Raw genomic sequence first — 20,322 nt, forward strand, 5'->3', positions numbered from 1 at the left:
CATGGCCACATACTACCCAGTAGTTAGTGACATACATCTGTACAGCATCCCACAGCTTTGTCAGAAATACACAATAGTTATGGTGGCCCGGCAGCAATATATCTTGCAAATATCTGGACAAAACATCACACTGGGTAATTACACTAAGCTGCTAGGCATGTAACAAAGCACAATGTAAACTACAGGCAGACTACCACAACACTGGCCTAGATTTCGTATGGGGGAATACACATGTACCTACAAATATAGCAGGCTCTACAGGCATGTCACAGCACAGAGTAACAGACACCTGTGTGAAAGTGCATACCCACAACCAATGTGAACACAGCCACAGCCACATATGGTATGCAAGCTTAATATTACACTATATGGACTGTCTGATCAATACCATCCTCATATGTGCCACTCACACACTAACCCTACATATACTGGGTCATGACACAGTGTGGTCCAATGTCTGTCTGTGGTATGGTACATGTGTGTGTTTGGCCCTACAAACATGTGAACTGATAGGGTACCATACACTGGAGCAGCATGTAACATTAGATAGAATGGGACCAAGAACAACGACATCTACCACAGTTTATACACAGGCCAAGGTACATATTTGCAATACACATACTGTTGACAATCACCATAAATGCATAGACCCTACTTCTGTACACACAACCACAGAATGCCCAGATTATGTCTTCAGAAATAATCCCTACTATATATAACATGTCTAGCAGTCTGATATCTGACTGGATTATCAGGTATGATGTCAATAAATAATGGTGTGCAGAACATATGCACCTCTTACTGCATGACACATGTACAAAGGTTGACAGCCTTGAGGGTGGAGCCACAAACACTGGGCCAATATTGGCATGTTGCTGTGATACCCTCATACATTTACTGTTGTAAAAGGGTTTGTTGTGACATATGTCCTATGAGGGATATAAAGTCAGTAACTCTCATGGCTGTCACCATGTACTGACTGCAATCCTCAGACTATGCTTCTGCAGTTCTAAGATAGGTGATCTGTGAGTAATACAAGAAACATAAGACTACAAACACTGGCCAGTCTGCAGATAACCCTACAGGTGGGAGTTTCCTCAAACATATAACACTGTCATGACAGGTATTAAATTATGTAGACCAGCCATATCGACACAAACCCTGTTAAACCAACATTACTCTAAATGCAGAAGAGAAACACTTACATTCTGTAGTCATGTCTGGAACATCCCCTCCATTTTTTTGGACTGTCTCTACAGTGTATGTTGTTAGGGGTATATCCCACTACCATCTGTGATACTGTTTGCCAAAAACCAACATAAAGTCCTGCTCACAGTGAATGAAAAGGCCCAACAGTTATAGGAGTGTGTTTCCATGCAATTGGCTATGGGAATGTTACCACAGCTGTTCCACATGCAATCAGCTAGTGGGGGACTGCAATTTATGCAGAGGCCATCAGCTGATCATGAGCATCCCTTACAAACACAAGCTGCTGCCTAAGCAAAGCAGGTGTACTTCTCCACATCCACCAGGTAGGGAGTGAGAGAGACAGACAGAGACAAAGTAAGACGAGGGGGAGGGGTGAGGGAGTAAAACCTAAGCAAGTTTATGTCACACACTTACCAGTACAGGGTTTCAACCCCCTGCCTGACTATGTATTGCTATCACATGTCTATGCAGTTATTGCATGCACCACAGAGCTTACATGTTGGGAAGCTGTCCAAAGGTATATTCGATGGTGAGTGACATCTGCAACAGTGATAAAGGAGGGATAAGGAAGGTGTAGTACATGTGAATGTCCACATGAACAGGTGGCAAGGTCAACACAGCCACACTCTCTCAGGGACTCACACACATAATCACAGTTGGCAGGGTCAGGATTAGACTTCCTAACTAGCTAGTTTACCACAATACAGTAATACACAGGTATCACATGCACCACAGGGGTTATCAGGATGAAATATGGGCAAAGGGTATGCTAAGGTGTCTGACATCAGAGGGCATGCTTCAATAGGCCAGTGGGAGGTGTAGTGAGTGTAAATGACATCCAAATCTTTATACTCCACACACACAGACACAGGTTGCCAGTACTGACATGCATGGGTACATTGCTTCACAGGTGTGTAGTGGTTGACTATGCCAGAAGGCTGTACAAGGCTAGGTAAAGGGTATACCTTGGCATCAGGCCACATGAAAATGGTCTGCAGTGTGGCTCAGAGGTGTAGTCCCTGGATTGGCCCACACAGGTGGGTATTGTATTCACCATCCAGTCATCTGGGTTACTATTGTGGGTGGCCAGTGCTGTGCAATACTTGCCATGTATGTGTTCTATAGTCCATGACATGGATGGTGTCTGGGATGTGCACATGTCCCACATGCATGTTGTCTGACATGTGGAGGTGTACATGGGGTGTCTGGGGCATGTTGTGTAGACAGATTGTTATCATCAGATGTACTACTCCTGGCCTCATGTGGTGAGAACTGGCAATGGACACCAGGTTGATCCTGCACCTACATTGACATCCTTATACAGGTATTTCCTGGTGTCAGTGGCATCTGTCCATACTGGGCATGTGTATAAGGCATGATATGTCCTTTGTGGGTTACATTTGCTGGCATTACAGTTATTGCAGGCGTCCAGTGGGGAACATAGTGAAGGAGCACTATATGCAATGATTTGCCTATTGTAGGGATGGGACAGGGTGCCATGCCCTCTGTAGTCCATTGCAGTCACACCATGGTTACTATCTGTGGGCAATATGCACAGAACTACCAACATAGTAGTTGTTGCCTAGCCGAGTGTGTTTGTGTATGAGACATGGTTGGAGAGTGTTCTCTGGGTAATACAAGGGTTGCCTATATTGTTTGCCAAGCCATGATGTCACATGTAGGGGTATGGAATGTCTACCCCAGCCTCTCTGCTGTTTGACATTTGTTATCCTTGTAAGGTGGACATTTTGACATATAATAGGCCCACCATATAAGAAATTTGCAAAACCTGCTTCACAATGAGTCCAGTTGTTACACACCCACAGCTACTTCCACACAGGATCCGAATGACAAACATACACACAAAGTCTCACAGTTGCCATGTCTGGAATTAGGACTCTTACCTACTAGTATATCACACTACAGTATTACGCAGTTATAAGATGTGCCACAGAGATTACTGGACTACTTTTTCCCCAAATGTTTATTTCAAAGTGAATGACATCAGCAGACTTGCCAAAGTAGGGCAATGGAGGTTGTAGTGACTGTAAATAGCCTCAAAAGTATTGATCCCTACACAGACAAACACACAAACTTTTACACTTGCATGTCTGGGAAAAGAACTCCTACTTAACTAGTATATCACGCTACAGCATTACACAGTTATAGGATACACCATGGAGATTACTGGGCTACACCTTCTCCAAAGGTGTATTTCAAAGTGAATGACATCAGCAACCTTACCAAGGTTGGGCAATGGAAAGTGTAGTTCATAGGTTCATAGATTGATGGAAGCGAACAATAAAAAAACCAAAACCAAAGCCAAGGTTCGCAGTGAAGAACCAAATAAGGGTCCAAACCAAGACTCAAGTCCAAAAGTTTAATGAAACAACCCACAAATGCTATACACACAAAATATGTTTTCGAAACGTCTTCTTCAGAGTGTAAACACCAAATAATAGTGAACTATTCTTAAATAGATGTTCAAAACCAATTATCCAATAAAACCATGATCAATAAAGCAATTTCAATCAATAAAAGAATAAAACATAATTGACATCCAATCCAAAATAAAAGCACTAGTTGTATAAATTTTATATATGAATACCATGAAATTGTGGGTATAAATATAAATATAAATATAAATATAATTATAACCACACCTATTGAACATTGTAAAATACCTTTTGTAAAAAGGAGCCCTCTAACTGTAATACTAATGGGGTGGTCTATTTAGCTTTTTGTTCTATCTGCGAGTCATTTTATGTAGGTAAAACTGAGAGGAAGCTTAAATTAAGAATTTATGAACATTATTTCGATATTAAAAAGGAGAATATGAATAATGCACTTTATCGTCATACACTAACTTGTTCACAAGCTTCCTTCAGTTTTTTTGTCATAGAAGTGGTCCGCAAAGAAGTAAGGGGTGGTATGTGGGAAACAAAACTTGAATACAGAGAGTTATTTTGGCAGATAATATTGGAAGCCACCAAAAGGCCAGGTCTTAATGACATGCTATCCATAGCTTCTGTATTAAAATTAAGAAGTGCTAAATTGTAAATTGCCACCAGATGGCAGTACAGGTATACATTTTGTTGTAATGACCCTTTAATAAGGTTTTAAAATCATTGTATTTATGTCAATATATTTAATATATTATAAGATTTTTAGGAACACTTTTACAAAAGGTATTGTACAATGTTCAATAGGTGTGGTTATAATTATATTTATATTTATATTTATATCCACAATTTCATGGTATTCATATATTACATTTATACAACTAGTGCTTTTATTTTGGATTGGATGTCAATTATGTTTTATTGTTTTATTGATTGACATTGATTTATTGATCATGGTTTTATTGGATAATTGGTTTTGAACATCTCTTTAAGAATAGTTCACTATTATTTGGTGTTTGCACTCTGAAGACGTTTCAAAAACTTATTTTGTGTGTATAGCGTTTGTGGGTTGTTTCATTAAACCTTTGGACTTGAGTCTTGGTCTGGACCCTTATTTGGTTCTCCACTGCAAACCTTGGCTTTGGTTCATAGATTGATACTAGGCTATAGATCCTAGGGCCTATACATGCCTAGCCATGACATATCCATAGCTATGTCTTCCTACAGTATGTACTTCCCTGGACCCCCTGTCTAGCAGGGCAGCTGACATGATCACCAGGGTCAATTTCCTATCTCCCATCCAATCATCCAGGTTCCTTTTGAAGAGGGCCAAAGACGCACTCTGCTTGACATGTATGAGCAGTCTATTCCAGAGTCTGAGGGGTCTCTGGGTCATGAACACATTCCTCCAGCCTGCATTGTTCATTGTGATGACAAGATTTGGATCCCTGGAGCATGTGGCTGCAAGGGTATGGAATTCGTTAAGTGTAGCATGTCTAACAACTGTGGGTTTGACATGGCATGGTATGTTAAGCAGAGATCGTCGCTGAGAACACAATATGTGGCAGAGTATAGCTGGATGATTTTCAGATGGTCAGCATAGGGTATCTGATTTATGCCTGTGATTCATTTCATGAGGTATGTCTGCAGCCTCTATAGTTGTTACAGATGTCTTGTGAGGTACATAGATAATGGGCCATTGTAGTCTTTACTGGGTCTACTGAGAGATGACTACAGTGGGACAATAGCCTCCTTTTCCTGGATTTAAAGCCCTTAGTGGGAGGTGTGCCAATAGGTGGGTTTCCTGACAGTTGTGGCAATGTGATTATCAAAGGTGAGACCACTGTCCACCTGTGTCCCTAAGTCTGTTATCACACTTTAGGTGTTTAGTGTACTGCCACCTATGTGGTACTTCACAGGTACATGTTCCTTCCCAAAGGGGATAACTATATATTTCTTGGCATTGATCTTGAGGCCATGGCTCAGGCACCAAGCATGTCTTTCTGTAAGGCCCTTCTATAGAATATCCACATCATGTGGGGATTCAGTATTGGCTCCCAGTGTGCAGTCATCTGCAACCTTTGTTTGCCAGAGTCCCTTACTGTTGGAGTGTATTTCAGAGCAGTAGATGCCTAACAAGGGCAGTGCCAAGACTGAACCCTAAGGTACTCCAACTGTCACTTGTCTGGGGCTGGGGTTGGTGTCACCTACATTTACAGTGTGGGTTCTGTCAGTACAGCAGTTGGCAGCCCATTGGGTGACATAGGGATTAATGGGCAGCTTGGTACATTTATCTATAATTCCAGACTAGCGGATAGTGTTGAAGGCCTTGGTGAGGTCCGGATAGGCTGTGTGAACCACTTACCCTTGTCCACAACTCTGGAGATGGACTCACAGTTGTCATTCAGGTTGAAGTGACATGAACGTCCCTTCACAAACCCAACCTGGTTGGGGTCCAGTGTTTGCAGGATGCTAATGTCTTTGTTTTAATTTCCATGATAATATCTTCCATGGCCTTGCAGATAAGGCACATAATACTGCTGGAGCTGTAGTTCCCAGGATCCAACGTAGATCCCCCCTTGTGGACTGGGATAACAGTAGCTGTGCGCCACATAGTGGGCAGGAAGCCTGAGGTGTGGCTATGATTAGACATGCTACATAGGTGAGGTGCCAGTTCAGTTTGTAGCTCATGTAGTACACAGCCCCAGATGTTGATTGGTCCCATGGCTGCTGTTGTCATAGCTCTGGAGAGTGTGTTTTTTACCTATGTGGCGGTTATTACCAGAATCTGGCAATTTTTCTGTGTTGAGATGGGCCCTTTGGGTGGTGGGAGGGAGGTGCAGTTTTCACTGAATCTATCTGCCAGGATATTGGCAATATCCCTGGGAGGAGTATATTTAATACCATCCTATTGTAGCTCAGAGCACATCTGAGCATTGCCATTTAGATTCCTCACATAGCTATGAAACAGCTTGCAGTTGCCTTTGAAATCTTTGGCTATATTATGTTCATAACTAGCTTTTGTGGATGTTATGGCGGATTTCTGCTCCCTACTGTAGCTGGTAAGGGAGTATTTTGCATCCTGGAAATTCCCGCGTTTCTGCAACAGTTTCCTCCTTTTGTTGTACAGTATGTTTATGGCAGGAGGATGCCACATTGGCTTCCTTTTCTTGGTGGGGAGCGTCGTGGTTCTATATTGGAAGGCACGATTCATGCACGAGTGGATGTGCTCATACAGTGCCTTCATGTATGATTCAGCAGTCGTCCTTTCAGTTCCCATCTGCATGGGTGTCATGACATTAGTCAAGTCTGACATGTGTAGCATGATGTTGGCTTTGGAGATATGTGTTACAGAAGTTTCCTTACTGGGGTGTGGGGAAGGGATGTTGATGCTGATGTTAAGGGTGATTAGCTGATGGGCAGACCTGACCGCCAATAGGGTGACCATAGGTGTGGAGCATTGATTGCCCATTTTGGTAATGACCAGGTCTAGGATAGTTGAGCCCCTGGTAGGACTATGGGTTACTTGATCCAGGGCATTGGGAATTATGACTTCCAAGAACCGTTGGGGACACTTGTTTGCGTATATGTAGTTTTCCCAGTTAATGGCAGGGTAGTGTAAGTCACCCAGTATTAGGGTGTTTGCTTGTATTATAATATTTCACAGTATGTTTCAAAAGCTGTAGTGGGAATCACGGGGCATGGTGGAGGATCTGTAGCAAGCTATACAAGTTGGAATGCAGTCTAACCTACTGTTAGTTGCACCGGGGGTATTTCAGACACATTCAGTTGGGCAAGTATCCTGGTGATGTGAATATCTTTGGTGACTATGGACACTCCTCCACCTTTATTGTTTTAGTCCTGGTTTGGTGGCCAACAGGTGTGGTGAGAGCTGTACCTGGTGTTGCAGAGGTGCTCTCTGGAGCCTTGGATCAGGTCTGTGTTACAGCACAGTTATCGATGTTCTCCATTTTTAGGTGTGCATAGTGACTGTGAATGGTCCAAATAACATTGATCTCTACAAACACATACAGAGTTTCACAGTTGTTATGTCTGGGAATAGAACTCCTGCCTAACTAGGTATATCATCCTACAGCATTAAGCAGTTATAGCACACGCCATGGAGCTTACTAAGCTACTTTTTTCCCAAAGGTTTATTTCAAAGTGAATGACATCAGTAGCCCTGCCAAAGTAGGGCATTTGAAATTGTAGTGAGTGTGAATGGCCTAGAAAGCATTGAGCCCTACACAGATAAACACACACACACAGTTGCCATGTCTGGGATGAGAATTTTTATCTAATTAGTGCATCAGTCTACAGCATTGCACAGTTATAGGACACATCACAGAGATTACTGGGCTACTACTTCCCCAAAGGTGTATTTCAAAGTGAATGACATCAGCAGCCCTGCCAAAGTAGGGCATTTGAAATTGTAGTGAGCGTGAATGGCCTAAAAAGCATTGAACCCTACACAGAAAAACACACAAGTACCATGTCTGGGATTAGAACTCCTACCTAACTAGTACATCACACTACAACATTGCACAGTTATAGGACGCACCACTGAGATTACTGGGCTACTTGTTCTCCAAAGGTGTATTTCAAAGTGAATGACATTAGCAGTCCTGCCAAAGTAGGGCATTTGAAATTGTAGTGAGTGTGAATGGCCTAAAACGTATTGATGCCTACACAAACACACACACACAGTTGCCATGTCTGGGATTAGAATTCCTACCTAACTAGTACATCACACTACAGCATTATGCTGTTCTAGGTCACGCCATGGAAATTACTGGGTTACTACTTCCACAAAGGTGTATTTCAAGGTGAAGACATCAGCAGGCTTGCCATAGTATGGTAATAGGGAGTGCAGTGTGTGTGCATGAGCCATAATCCATTCATCTAGAGGCAGACACACAACACTCAGGCACACACAGGTTTATATTCCACAGGTACATGTATACAGCTGCTAGATGACTACTGACTTGTACAGGCATGTTACACAGTTAGTCAAGCACAACAGGCACTATAGTACTGAGGCATACCAGAGGCAAATGTCTACAGTGATTGACATTTGCACATCATGTGGTTTTAGCCAATTGGATGTGTGCTGGGTGGGACAGGCGTCATGATGAGAGGTTCTTTGTCACTGTCTGTCACTCTCTTCCACACATCTATGTATGTGTAATTTTGGCCTATTATAGTGTGTTGTCCTTGGATATATGTGTGTATTCCTATCCAATGTGTGTGCAAAGCATGACTGGTGTGTACTAAGGAGTGTGTGCACTAACATATGCGACTGTCAGATATATATGGTCCACTATTGTTGCCAGACATGGGCTTCAAAGTGTGTAAGCATGCCCAGTATGACCTTTCAGTATTTTGTTGTCTGACATGGCCTTCATTTCTCTAAGTGTGGGAGCATGCTCAGTATGACTGTCTGTACTGAATGTGTGAATCCATTGCAGGTAGATTGTACTCCAGTGCAGACTTTTGTGTTCTACACCTACAGCTAGCAACTTGTTTCTGTGAGATATCTGTCAATCGGTTAACAATATGGGGTCAAAATGGGCAAAGGATAGTGGGTTGCTGTAGCTAATTGTGTCTGTGCTGCTTCTGCTACATGGTCTTGGCATTAGCAGAGATATTCAGACATATGTACTGTTTTACACTGTGATGTTTTATGTCATCAAGTACTGTCAGGTATATATATCTGCTTGGAGTGAAGTCCTGGGGAACACAGGGTGAATGTAGCTGTGTCCAGTATTGTGGTCAGCAGCCTACTTATTTTTGCACAATCATGCCATTCTGGAGGGAAAGCTGCAGACACTTGCTGCTGGGTCTGTGTAAATGGTTCAGCACCTTGGTACAGTGGTGGCTGAGGATCTCATGCTTGTACATCCATTGACATGACAGTATGGCCATATCCTGCTGTGGCCATACCTCACAGCTGTACAGATTCACACAGGTTTCCCAGAGACAGGGATCATATTTCTGGACATTATCCCTTCACATTGTGGTTTACAAGCAGGTTTGTAGCCACCCATTTTTGTGTTTGCAGCCAGGGATAGTATGTGCACGTGGCTGAGTTTAGGACTTTGCACACTCCGTGCTGCCCATGCTCCTATCCCACCCCTCTCTTATTCTATCCTCTTCCAAACATTATGCAAACATTATCTGATATGTTCCCTATAGTTATCACCTCATCCCAGCAGTAATTTGTTGTTGGTCCACAGTTCATGCAGTAGGACATGGTGGACATGTTACTGGGATTTGTCCACGTGGCCTTGCATTTGGGTTCTGTGGACTGTGTTATGTTGTTATTTTGGAGTCCATGACATAACATACATTGGCAGTACAGGTGAGAAACAGGCCTTTGGCAGAGGACTGTAGGCCATTTGGTAGTGATACAGGCCAGATGTAGCAGGCCATTGCATTCTGTCACTCCTACAGTCCCAGACTGCAATACACTATATTCCCCTAGGGTGACAGGGTAGGTGTGCAAGGTGTTCATGCCAATACTTTCTGTCATTATTGATCCAGTGGTGTGGATGCTGGCAGGGTGCTGCTTACAGCTAGGGACACACCTGCATGGGACACCTGTTCTGCATGCTGCATTCTTTAGCTATTGCCATAAAGAGGTGGGGATCATATTGTATGCATTCCCAACAGCAGGGATAAGACCAGAGAGGTACCTGTGGGTGATTGTGGGGTGAGCTGGGTGCATGTGTGCTATGGACACTATGTGCATCTGACTCACAAATATTCATGGGGCATTCCACTTATGCTGGCTTGTGCAAGGACATAAACTGTTCCTCAATACTTCATACCTGTGACCTTTGTGGTCTGCCAGTGTTTGGCCATATGGCATAGGTATTCCCTACTACAAGCCCAAATAATGTGCTGCTAACCTGTATGTACAATTCCAAAGGTGTGTCCATTTGACAGTTACATATTATACACTGTCTGTCTGGGGTACTTCCCCCTGTGTACTGCTTGTATGTCTGGACCCACATTCATGCTATGTCCATCTTTCAAATGGTGACACATATTACTTCCAAACATTTACTATGGCTTAGTGCTAGAATGTGTTTTGCTGGGAAACATTGTTTTTGGCACTGCAGTAGTGAGAACTTGGCCCTGTCATCAGCAGTACTGGCCAATGGCCACCAGGACAAACCTCACCATGCATACATACTGACCACTATCACACAATATACAACACACACCAACCTAACACACACAGCCCTGCATATTGTACACATGCTACAATCTATCTTGCTACCTTGGACAACTCAGGTAATCTGTGCTCCACTGTTACTATACCTACACATACATCGAAACAAAATTGAAAAGTGAATGAAACCAATAAATCTTGGCGTGTACCTTTTGTGGTTTGGTTTTCGCTTGTCTGCTTTTGGCTGAATAAATTCCAAGGACATTTACAAGTGGTTCCTGTTTTGCACCTACACATACATGTTACTACAGTTCTACATAGGATTGGGTGGGGCACACCCGACTGTTACTGCATTTCTACATAGGATTGGGGGGCACACCTGACTATTACTACATTCCTACATAGGATTGGGGGGAGGCACACCTGACTGTTACTACATTTCTACATGGGATTGGGGAGCACACCTGACTGTTACTACATTTCTACATAGGATTGGGGGGCACACCTGAGAATTGTACACATCTGCTATGACTTTACTGATATTTCAGGTACTCCATTTCATTATGTATTCTGACCTATCATGCTGACTAGAGGCATATCAGTGTACTACAGGTCTTAGGTTTGATTGACCTACATTTCAGTTTCTGACTTCTTACCCTTCAGGATGAACATCCCACTGCCTGTCCTTTTGTAGTCAGTCTGTGTAGGTCTGGGGGGGGGTGTTCTCCATAGCCATCAGTCAGAGGCCTTAGCACAGCCTTTGTTTGTGTTAGTCTATCCCTGTCCTGCTGGCTGAGACTGTTTTTGGGTATGTGAGCCTCCCTGACTGGCATGTGTGTGTGTCCTATGGACACACATGTGGCCCAGCACATTTCCTGCAGTGAGTTGTGTCACTTTGTCTAGTGATGGCTACTATGGTGACACCAGTAATTGTCACAGATCTCATCCTGCCACAATAGGTGTTTACTATCTGCTGGCATTCCTTTCAGACACCCAATTCCCTTGCATGCTTACATCCATACCATAGATGCAAGTAACAACACATACTACTCCATTCAGCAATTGATAGGAAGAGTGACTTACCTTGTGGCTGTGCCAGTATTGAGGATAGTGCTGGAGGGCTGACTATGTTGGATGCACATAGTATACTCCCTATACATTGTTAAGCACAGGTAGTGTCATGTTTGGCATCCCTTTTACTGTATGTGTGAGTCAGAGAGAGGTGTCATTCCCTGGGTCCCTACCATGTCAGTGTACGTGCTATGTGTTGCCTCTTTGCCATGGCCTCAGCATACTGGGCATGCCTTCTTCTACCTACTGGGGCAGGCTCAGGTTGTTCCTCTCCGAGTCACTCTCTGCCTGTGCAGGCCTTGGCAATGGTGTGGAGGGTGTGGCCCTGCCCCGTGCTGGTCCTGCTGCAGCTGTTTCAGCAGGATCATATTGTGTAGCATGGCACATATGATGACAATTTGGGTACATGTAGCTGATGAATACGGCAAGGCTCCACCAGATTTGTCCAGGTACCTGAACCATGACTTGAGCATTACAAACACACGCTCTATTATGATTCTGGTCTGTGCGTGTGCATCATTATGGAGTTCTTGTTCAGGTGTGTGTGTGCATTTCTGATGGGTGTCACCTGCCACAGCTCCAGTACGTAACCAGCATCCCCCACTAGATGACCATAAGAGATGTCCCACCTGGCAAATCTCTGGTACAGCTGTGTCAGATGCCAGATGTGGGAGTCATGATAGCTTCCAGGGCAACCAGCACACACATTCATTATAATGCCCTGGACAGTGTACACGACCTGGCATTTGATGGAGGGGAAGCCCTTGTGGTTGAAGTAGACTCTACCCCGCTCTCCAGGTGGTGCTTTGATGCATATGTGCGTGCAATCTCTAGCACCCACTACCTCAGAATATTCTGCTATTTGGTGGAAGAGACGCATATTGCTGGCCAACGCATCACGGCTGTTGTGGAAATATACGTGCTCACTGGCATGTGCTGACATGGCATCCAGGAACTGGTGGAGTACCCTGGATGCTGATGCCTGTGAGATCCCCCTGATATCCCCAGTTGGCCTTTGGAAGGTACCTGTGGCTAGTATTCTTAGGCCTACACATACCTTGGTATCCACTGGGATGGGTTCCCCTCTGTTGGTTCTGTGTGTGAGGTGTGGCTGGCACAGCTCAACAATTTGCTGTAGGAGGTCCCTGTCCACCCTATAGCACTCCACTATCTCCAGCTCATGTAGCCCCTGGTAAGTTACTCGGGGTCTGTACACTCTTCTCCTTATCCTCACTGTAGGTTGGTCATCAGCATTCTTATCCTCACCAACCTCAGCCTCCTCCACATGTTGATTTATGATAGCTGCTGCAGCCCCTATCATTTTGTTGCTTTTATTTGGTAAAATTTCCCCACTTGTGTACATCGGTAGTGTAGAGTTTGTGGGAAACACCAGAGCGAAAGGTGTTTGCATAGTTTATAGTGGTGTGCTGGGCTGGGCTGCTGCCTGTGTAATTGGTTGATTCTGATACATTTCACCTGCCAGCTATGCTAGTTCTCCTTGATTACCTTCCTACTGCTGTTTTCCCTTCCCATTGCCTTCCTGTTTAAGCCCAGGGGTGTGCCACACAAATACAGTGCTCAGATGTGCACAAAGCTGCTATTTCCTTGTTTCCTTTTTTTTTCTTTTAAAACACGGTGCGTGGTGCGCACACCCATTTAGGCAATGCTAGGCAGCCTCAGACACACCCCCTTGCTTAGCTCTGCTAAGCTAAGGGCAAACTCGACCCACAGGGCTCCAATAAGCTTACATTATGCCTGACACATCCCTCTATGATGTCAGCTAGCTCTTAGGCTTGCACCATGGCCTTCCTTCACCAACACGGTTGGGTGCAGGCTAGCCATGAGTGGGGATGTAGGATTAACTATCCTTCCCCTCATTTGCATAGGATTACCTGCTAATGTCTTGTTACAGGTCCCACACTGAGCCTTCCCCCTTAGCAACCACTATTCACTGGCCATGTTGTCTTCTGTCTGCCATTGAGTATGATAGCAAAATTTTGATTTTGGATAGAATGCTTATTTCAAGTATTTTTTTTTTTATTTTCGCCCCGATCCCGTTTGCCCACCGCTGCCCTATGCTTAAACAGCCGAAATCGGGTAAAAAATATTAAAGTTATTTTTTTTTATTTTTGCAAATGTTTTCCATGCCAATGGCCATATATTTGGCCATTGACATGGTTTCCACATTATATGCACACTTTATTTGGAGCTGTCATGGCTCCTTTTGTAGTTTGCAGAAATGTACTCGATTACTAACAGAGTACATTTCTGCAGACTACACTAGTCCTGCACTGCCAGTTGCCAGCTTTCTGGTTCACAAATTCACCTCATTTGCATGGTTTTCATCTGCATATTGGGTAATTTGCATATAGGAGCTGTGTCCATGCAGGAATAGTACAGGAGCGTTCGTGCACGTCCCGGGATTCCTGGATCGCACCGCGGCCATATTATCTCCAGCAGCTCCTGCACTATTCCTGCACACTATGCAGAGCTTGCTGAATCCTGGGGAGCATCTCATGGATCCCCATTATTAACTGCTTTAGTGATGCCTTAAATGATGTACTATACAGCACATGATCATACTGATGTATTTTTGCATAGGCATTCAAGACCACATCTTCTTTTGTCTCTGTCATATTGCATTTATATTCCTGTCTTATTTAGGTATAGTGCAGTTGTGAAAGCTGCAGTATGAAATGCAATTTTCTTTATAATAGCAGTACTGATAAAGAGGTAGACCCAAAAAGTATGCACAAGTTGCACACAAGAACACAGAAGACTCACATTCCTGATGTGGTATATTAATACAATAAATGCCAAAAGATTGCCAAAAAATTTACAGCTTCTCTTCCATGATAAAAGAAAAGGCAGCTGAGGAGACTCTTTCTTATTCAACAATGTGAATCAAAATAACCTTTTTGAGCAAAAGGAAAAGACATACGGAGTACATTTTTTTCTCAGACATTCCAGTGCCCCCCAAACAAAGCAACAGTTACTCCCAAACAATGTTAATAGCAATATGTTTGAATGTTATTTCTATAATAGGCATTTTTGAAGCCTATCTGAGGTACTCTCTTTTTGCATTCAGGGCATCCAAAACAAAAGTTATCAATTTCATTCATTCATTTTTTTGGGGGGGCCAGTAAAACATTGTTAGGATCTAAGCATTCGGACTGCCCACTATTAGGTATTCTCTTAGAGAATAACTGTATGCTGACATTGTCACCAGGTTTCTGAAAGGTTTGGACACTAACAGTTTAAGTACTAATTCCTCTATGTCTTACTTACTCTGTTCTATAAATCACTGTGTTGCTCAAATAATGGCTAGAAATACATTTAGCTTCATCATCTATAACTCTACTTCTGTTTCCTTTGCATTTTTTCAATGTGTTAGGTATCCAATGTGCCTTTTACAAAAGTGTATCCAACTTACCTGCAGGCAAGTCAGCTCTGGAGTATCCTCCAGATCAGCTTGTCATTAGCTAAAATGCACTGCTTCATCTAATACAAAAACAAACACAGTGATCTCTGTATCATTGCCTTATCCTAAAAATGACGCATGTTACTAACAGACTTTAGTGTTAGCTGCTATTTTAGTTATTTTTTCTTCTTTTTTCCTGAATAAACCTTAATCATAGAACCTACTTTCTCCTGTTTAACGTTCCTGTAGTTTGCATAAACAAGAATGTCATTAGGGCTCAGTTCAAGTTTGCCTTATCTCTTAGCATACCCTATCCTCTCTTTTGTCTCTTCTTTATGTTGGCTGTCTGTCCGTCGAAGTGTGAGTGGGCACCACCCTTTCACTTTCCTTTTCTTCTCTTAGTTAGCTTTTTCAGAAAAGGGCATCTCACAAAATAATTTATCTTCAGTTTTTTACGATTTCCCTTCATTAGACATTAATTTTGCCCAGAGTCTTTCCTAACAAAAATTCACTACATTACACTGATATCCAAAATTTCCCATTTTGGGGATTTCCCTTTTAGTGTGATATGTATCTGTGGTATTATTCAGTTGCTGTTTACCCTCTCAATACTAATAATGTGGTCTGTCAAAAACTTCTTCCCATTAAAGCCTGACATCTTTATAGTGGGGGGAATACTTCCCTGTTATAGTATGTGTTAATTTGGGAAATGCAATAGCAGTATGAACTAGCTTCCCAAGCAGAGTTTGTATTTCTATTGAATAATGGAATACTGCTTTCTATTTATGTGAATGTAGATGACATAATTTACTTTTTAGTAAATGTTTTATTTTTATATGCATGCTCTGCCTTTATAAGCATGATCATACTGCTGCGTCCCCTTGTCATTAATTAAAATACTGCACTTTATTAAAATTTGTAATAGCACTATGGCAAAATTCTTATTCTATTATTCCTGTGGACAATTCTTCAAATTCTCTAGGCTTTACATCATTAGTAGCATGCCTTTCACTGGATATGACTTTTCACATATGTAACAGTCTTTAATAACTAATACAAAATCCATCTATGTGGCCCATTTTTCCCACATTTAAAAGAGAATAGGTCTACATTTGATACTTTTGGCTTGTTACTAGAATTTGGCACATGTTTGAAATATATATAGACTCCTCAGTTTTTTTCCTAACATACTTGTGTTGATAGCAATATATAACAATGCAACAAAGAATTAAGCGCCCTTTGGGTTGTTTTAAAACATTTTGTAAAGTAGCAGGCAATGCCCTTTCACATGTATCAGCATAAGTTTTCTACTATTATTTTATTTAGAATGTTGATCTCATGATGTAACAACAGCTTAACTATATGTTTTAGATCTTATAACTAAGATATTCGAACTTTGAGAGGAGAAAATGTCCAGCTATGAACATTTTGAGCTTTTGCATTAAAACTAACAATTTGGGCTAACAATGTCATCTTTACTTTTCCATAGAGTTGATAATTAGTCTTTTCTATTCCCATGAAGGTTTTCATGTGCCTGTATCAATTTTCTCGTCTCACTGCTATAAGATTATATTCCCATCTATTGTCTATCTATTGACAAGCAGACTCTGCACAGAAGGCACCCCAATTGAGAATCAAACTGGGGAACCTCTTGCTGTGAGGCACCAACTCTATCAGCTGTACCCCTGTGCTACATATAGTCAGTGTATAATTAATGGTGTGCAAAGACAATCTCAGTAGCCTACTCCTGTAATATAGATGCTTAAGTCTAATGAATGGCCTGGTAAAACATCTTTGAATCCGTTCCAGTCTATATGGCTGTTAAGACTGTAAACACAGGAGGTGTACAATAATCTATGTAAAGTCTTTCTGCAATCGAGTAAAGTAGGAGAAGAACTCTTTTCATCCCTGCTGGTATTAACACATATATTTTCCTTTAATACTGAATACCACCCTGGTATTAACACATATAATTTCCTTTATTACTGAATACCACCTTGTATTTTTTTTTTATTTTCGTCTACAAGATAATCATCATAGTTTTCTTTAGCCCCTGTTGAATTTCCTTCCAAATAAAGCGTACATCTCTTCCATCTTCCATTACAAACCTAAATGTATCCTTCATGTTAAATACTAATTGCACATGCTTTTTCAAAAGAATTTGCTATCCTTTCCTCTTCTGCTAGTGGCTTGTCCTGGCGTCAGAGTAACTAGGCTAGTATGTGGTGCTATTACTACTTATTCATGTAGGAAAAGTCAAAATCCATGCCTGATTTGTTCTACCATGTCATGCTATCTGCATTTTCTTTTATCTGACGTAGCAGTTAAAAAGAGCCTTTCAAATCATTACTGTCACCTGATAAACAAAGGAATAACTACATAAAATTAGTTTTCCATTTTACTATATTTGTCCTTTTCTTTTTCTCCAGATGGTTTAGTGTCTTTCAAGGCAGCATAAAGTAAACAGTAAACTTTATGTAGACAGATATCAAGACTCACATATCTGGCAATTCAGTAAATTAAAGCTAAAACAACTACTAAAGATTGGACTGCAACATTCTTTCAATTAGTCACTGTATACAGTCTAATCTATGAATCAGATAAATGTCCCATCTACAGCAACTTACGTCGTTACTAATCTACAGATCAAACGCTATGCTCCACAGACAGACACCTACTAGTTACAAAATTTAGTAACTCTGCAGGTGACATCCCACTCACACTAAAAACAAAAACAATAATTTCTTAACCATTAAACAATATCTTAAACAAAATTTGATGGAAGTGTGGTCATGTTCATGCCCTTCACAAGGATAATACATCAACTCTTTAATAACCACTACACCTAATCCTCCATATACCATACATTTCCATCCTGACAAAATAAATTCTTATTGACATTTTTTCTATCTTGTTCTGGCTGCCTCCTGTTTACCCACAGAACCTCTCAAGCCAACCCTACTACACTTTCGGTCTTACCTCCTTCATTAAACTTTCTTTCCCACACACCTTATCAAACTCTGTTCATTATGTTCTTCTGTCTTTGAACTCAATATATCTGCAGCTCTCTACTGCCATTCTACTGTGCTTCACAGTCTACACAATAACCTGCCATTTCCCTACTTCCCAGCATTCTACTGCATCTTATAAACTGCTCCTTGTGTCTTGCTTACCCCACCATAGCAGCCAAATAAGTCATCTCTGCACACTGCATATAAGCCTAAACTTAGAAACCAATGTAAGTAATGGACACTGTACTGTAGTTGCTCTACTTATTTGCCACTGACTGCTCGAACGTATCAAATTGTCTTCTCCATCGTTTAGGACTTTAGCCATGCATGCAACATGAAAAATGCAAATATTGTTTTCATTACACTTGTAATTGCATTTCTTACTGTAATCTTGTGTAAACTTAATGCATTTATTTTCTGAGTTGTTTTTCTCCCTGGGCCTCTGCTGCAAAGGGGCCTTGCTCCTAGCTTGTCTACTCTGGCAAACAAATGCGAATAAACAAACACATACATACATACATACATACATACATACATACATACATGCAGAAATACATAAGTAAAATAACCCTGGTATACCCAACCCAATCAATGTGCATCATGAGAGTCATAAAATCATGAATTGTTCAGATGCACAAATATTCATATGACTTATATATACTTATTTGTTAAGTTGCAAAAAGCAACTACTGTACGTAAGTATTTCATTGAAAAACAAAACAGTGTAAGAAACTTCTCTGTGTGGAAGATTTTCAGTCCATATATTTATAGTTAATCACTGTATATTAATCAGATCAGACAATAGTAGTAGTAGAAGTAGTGAACTTAAACTCGTCAAGTCAAAACAAAACAAAACAAAAAATAATAATAGAAAATATAAAATTGTACAGCATTACTAAGTATTTGAAAGTAATCCAAGTAAGGCAGGCAGTCTGTTTCCAGTCGAAAATCCTTTATTAAGTATACAGACAAGTGATCCAAGTAAAACAAAAATAGAGCTTTCTAAATATATATATATATATATATATATATATATATATATATATATATACATACATATATATATATATACTTTTTATCAGGCATGGGAGTGGTTTATTATGCTGTAAAACAAAGTGTTATTGGTGCACATGTTAAATTCACATCCCTTCCCCTGATAACACTGATACTACTAGCTACAATCAAAAGATAGAGAACATGCTGGAGGATAACAGATTTTATGAGTTATTTACCATCGATGACATAAAAAGAGCATATGATTTATGGAACACTAATATCACCACATTATGGGAAGAAAAAATTATCATTGAAATTATAATTATTTATGGAGCCCATGCCCACATTTACCTTACTTTTTTGGAATACCAAAGCCACACAAGAACAGAGAAGACCCACTTAGAGACCGTTGATAGCAAGTGGAGGTTCCCTTATTGAAGCACAGCCATTTACCTTGATTACTTGCTGAAACCTCTAGCAGAAAAGAATAAGTCATACGTAAGAGATTCAATGGATTTTTTGAGGAAACTAAAAAACATTACAGTGGAAGTTGACAGTATTTTATTAACTATTGATGTGGAATCCTTGTACACAGTGCTCCCTCACAATTACTGTATAACAGCAGCTATAGAGTCTTTTAAGAAACATAATTAGGGTACACAGGCACAACTGCAAAAGTTAAGCAAGTTCATTAATCTTGTACCAGACTTCAATTTCTTTACTTTCAATGGCAAACACTACAAACAAAAAAATGGTATAGCAATGGGGGCTGCCATGGCTCCCAGCATAGCTAACATAGCCCTGGGCAAATGGGAGGAGGTCTTTGTGCTAAACAACACAGACTACATGCAGCATATCACATGCTATTTACATTTTATTGATGATATCTTTATTGTATGGGAAGGTGACACCTTGCAGCTTGGATAGTTTATCACTTACCTCAATTAAACAACCCCCTTCCTGGAGTTTACCTCTTCCCATAGCTGTACTTCAACCACTTTCTTAGATATGCAGATTTCCAAGGACATCAACAAT

This window comes from Protopterus annectens, chromosome 10.part0 (assembly GCF_019279795.1).
Source record: "Protopterus annectens isolate FY-2018-M chromosome 10.part0, PAN1.0, whole genome shotgun sequence".
Lineage (NCBI taxonomy): Eukaryota > Metazoa > Chordata > Ceratodontiformes > Protopteridae > Protopterus > Protopterus annectens.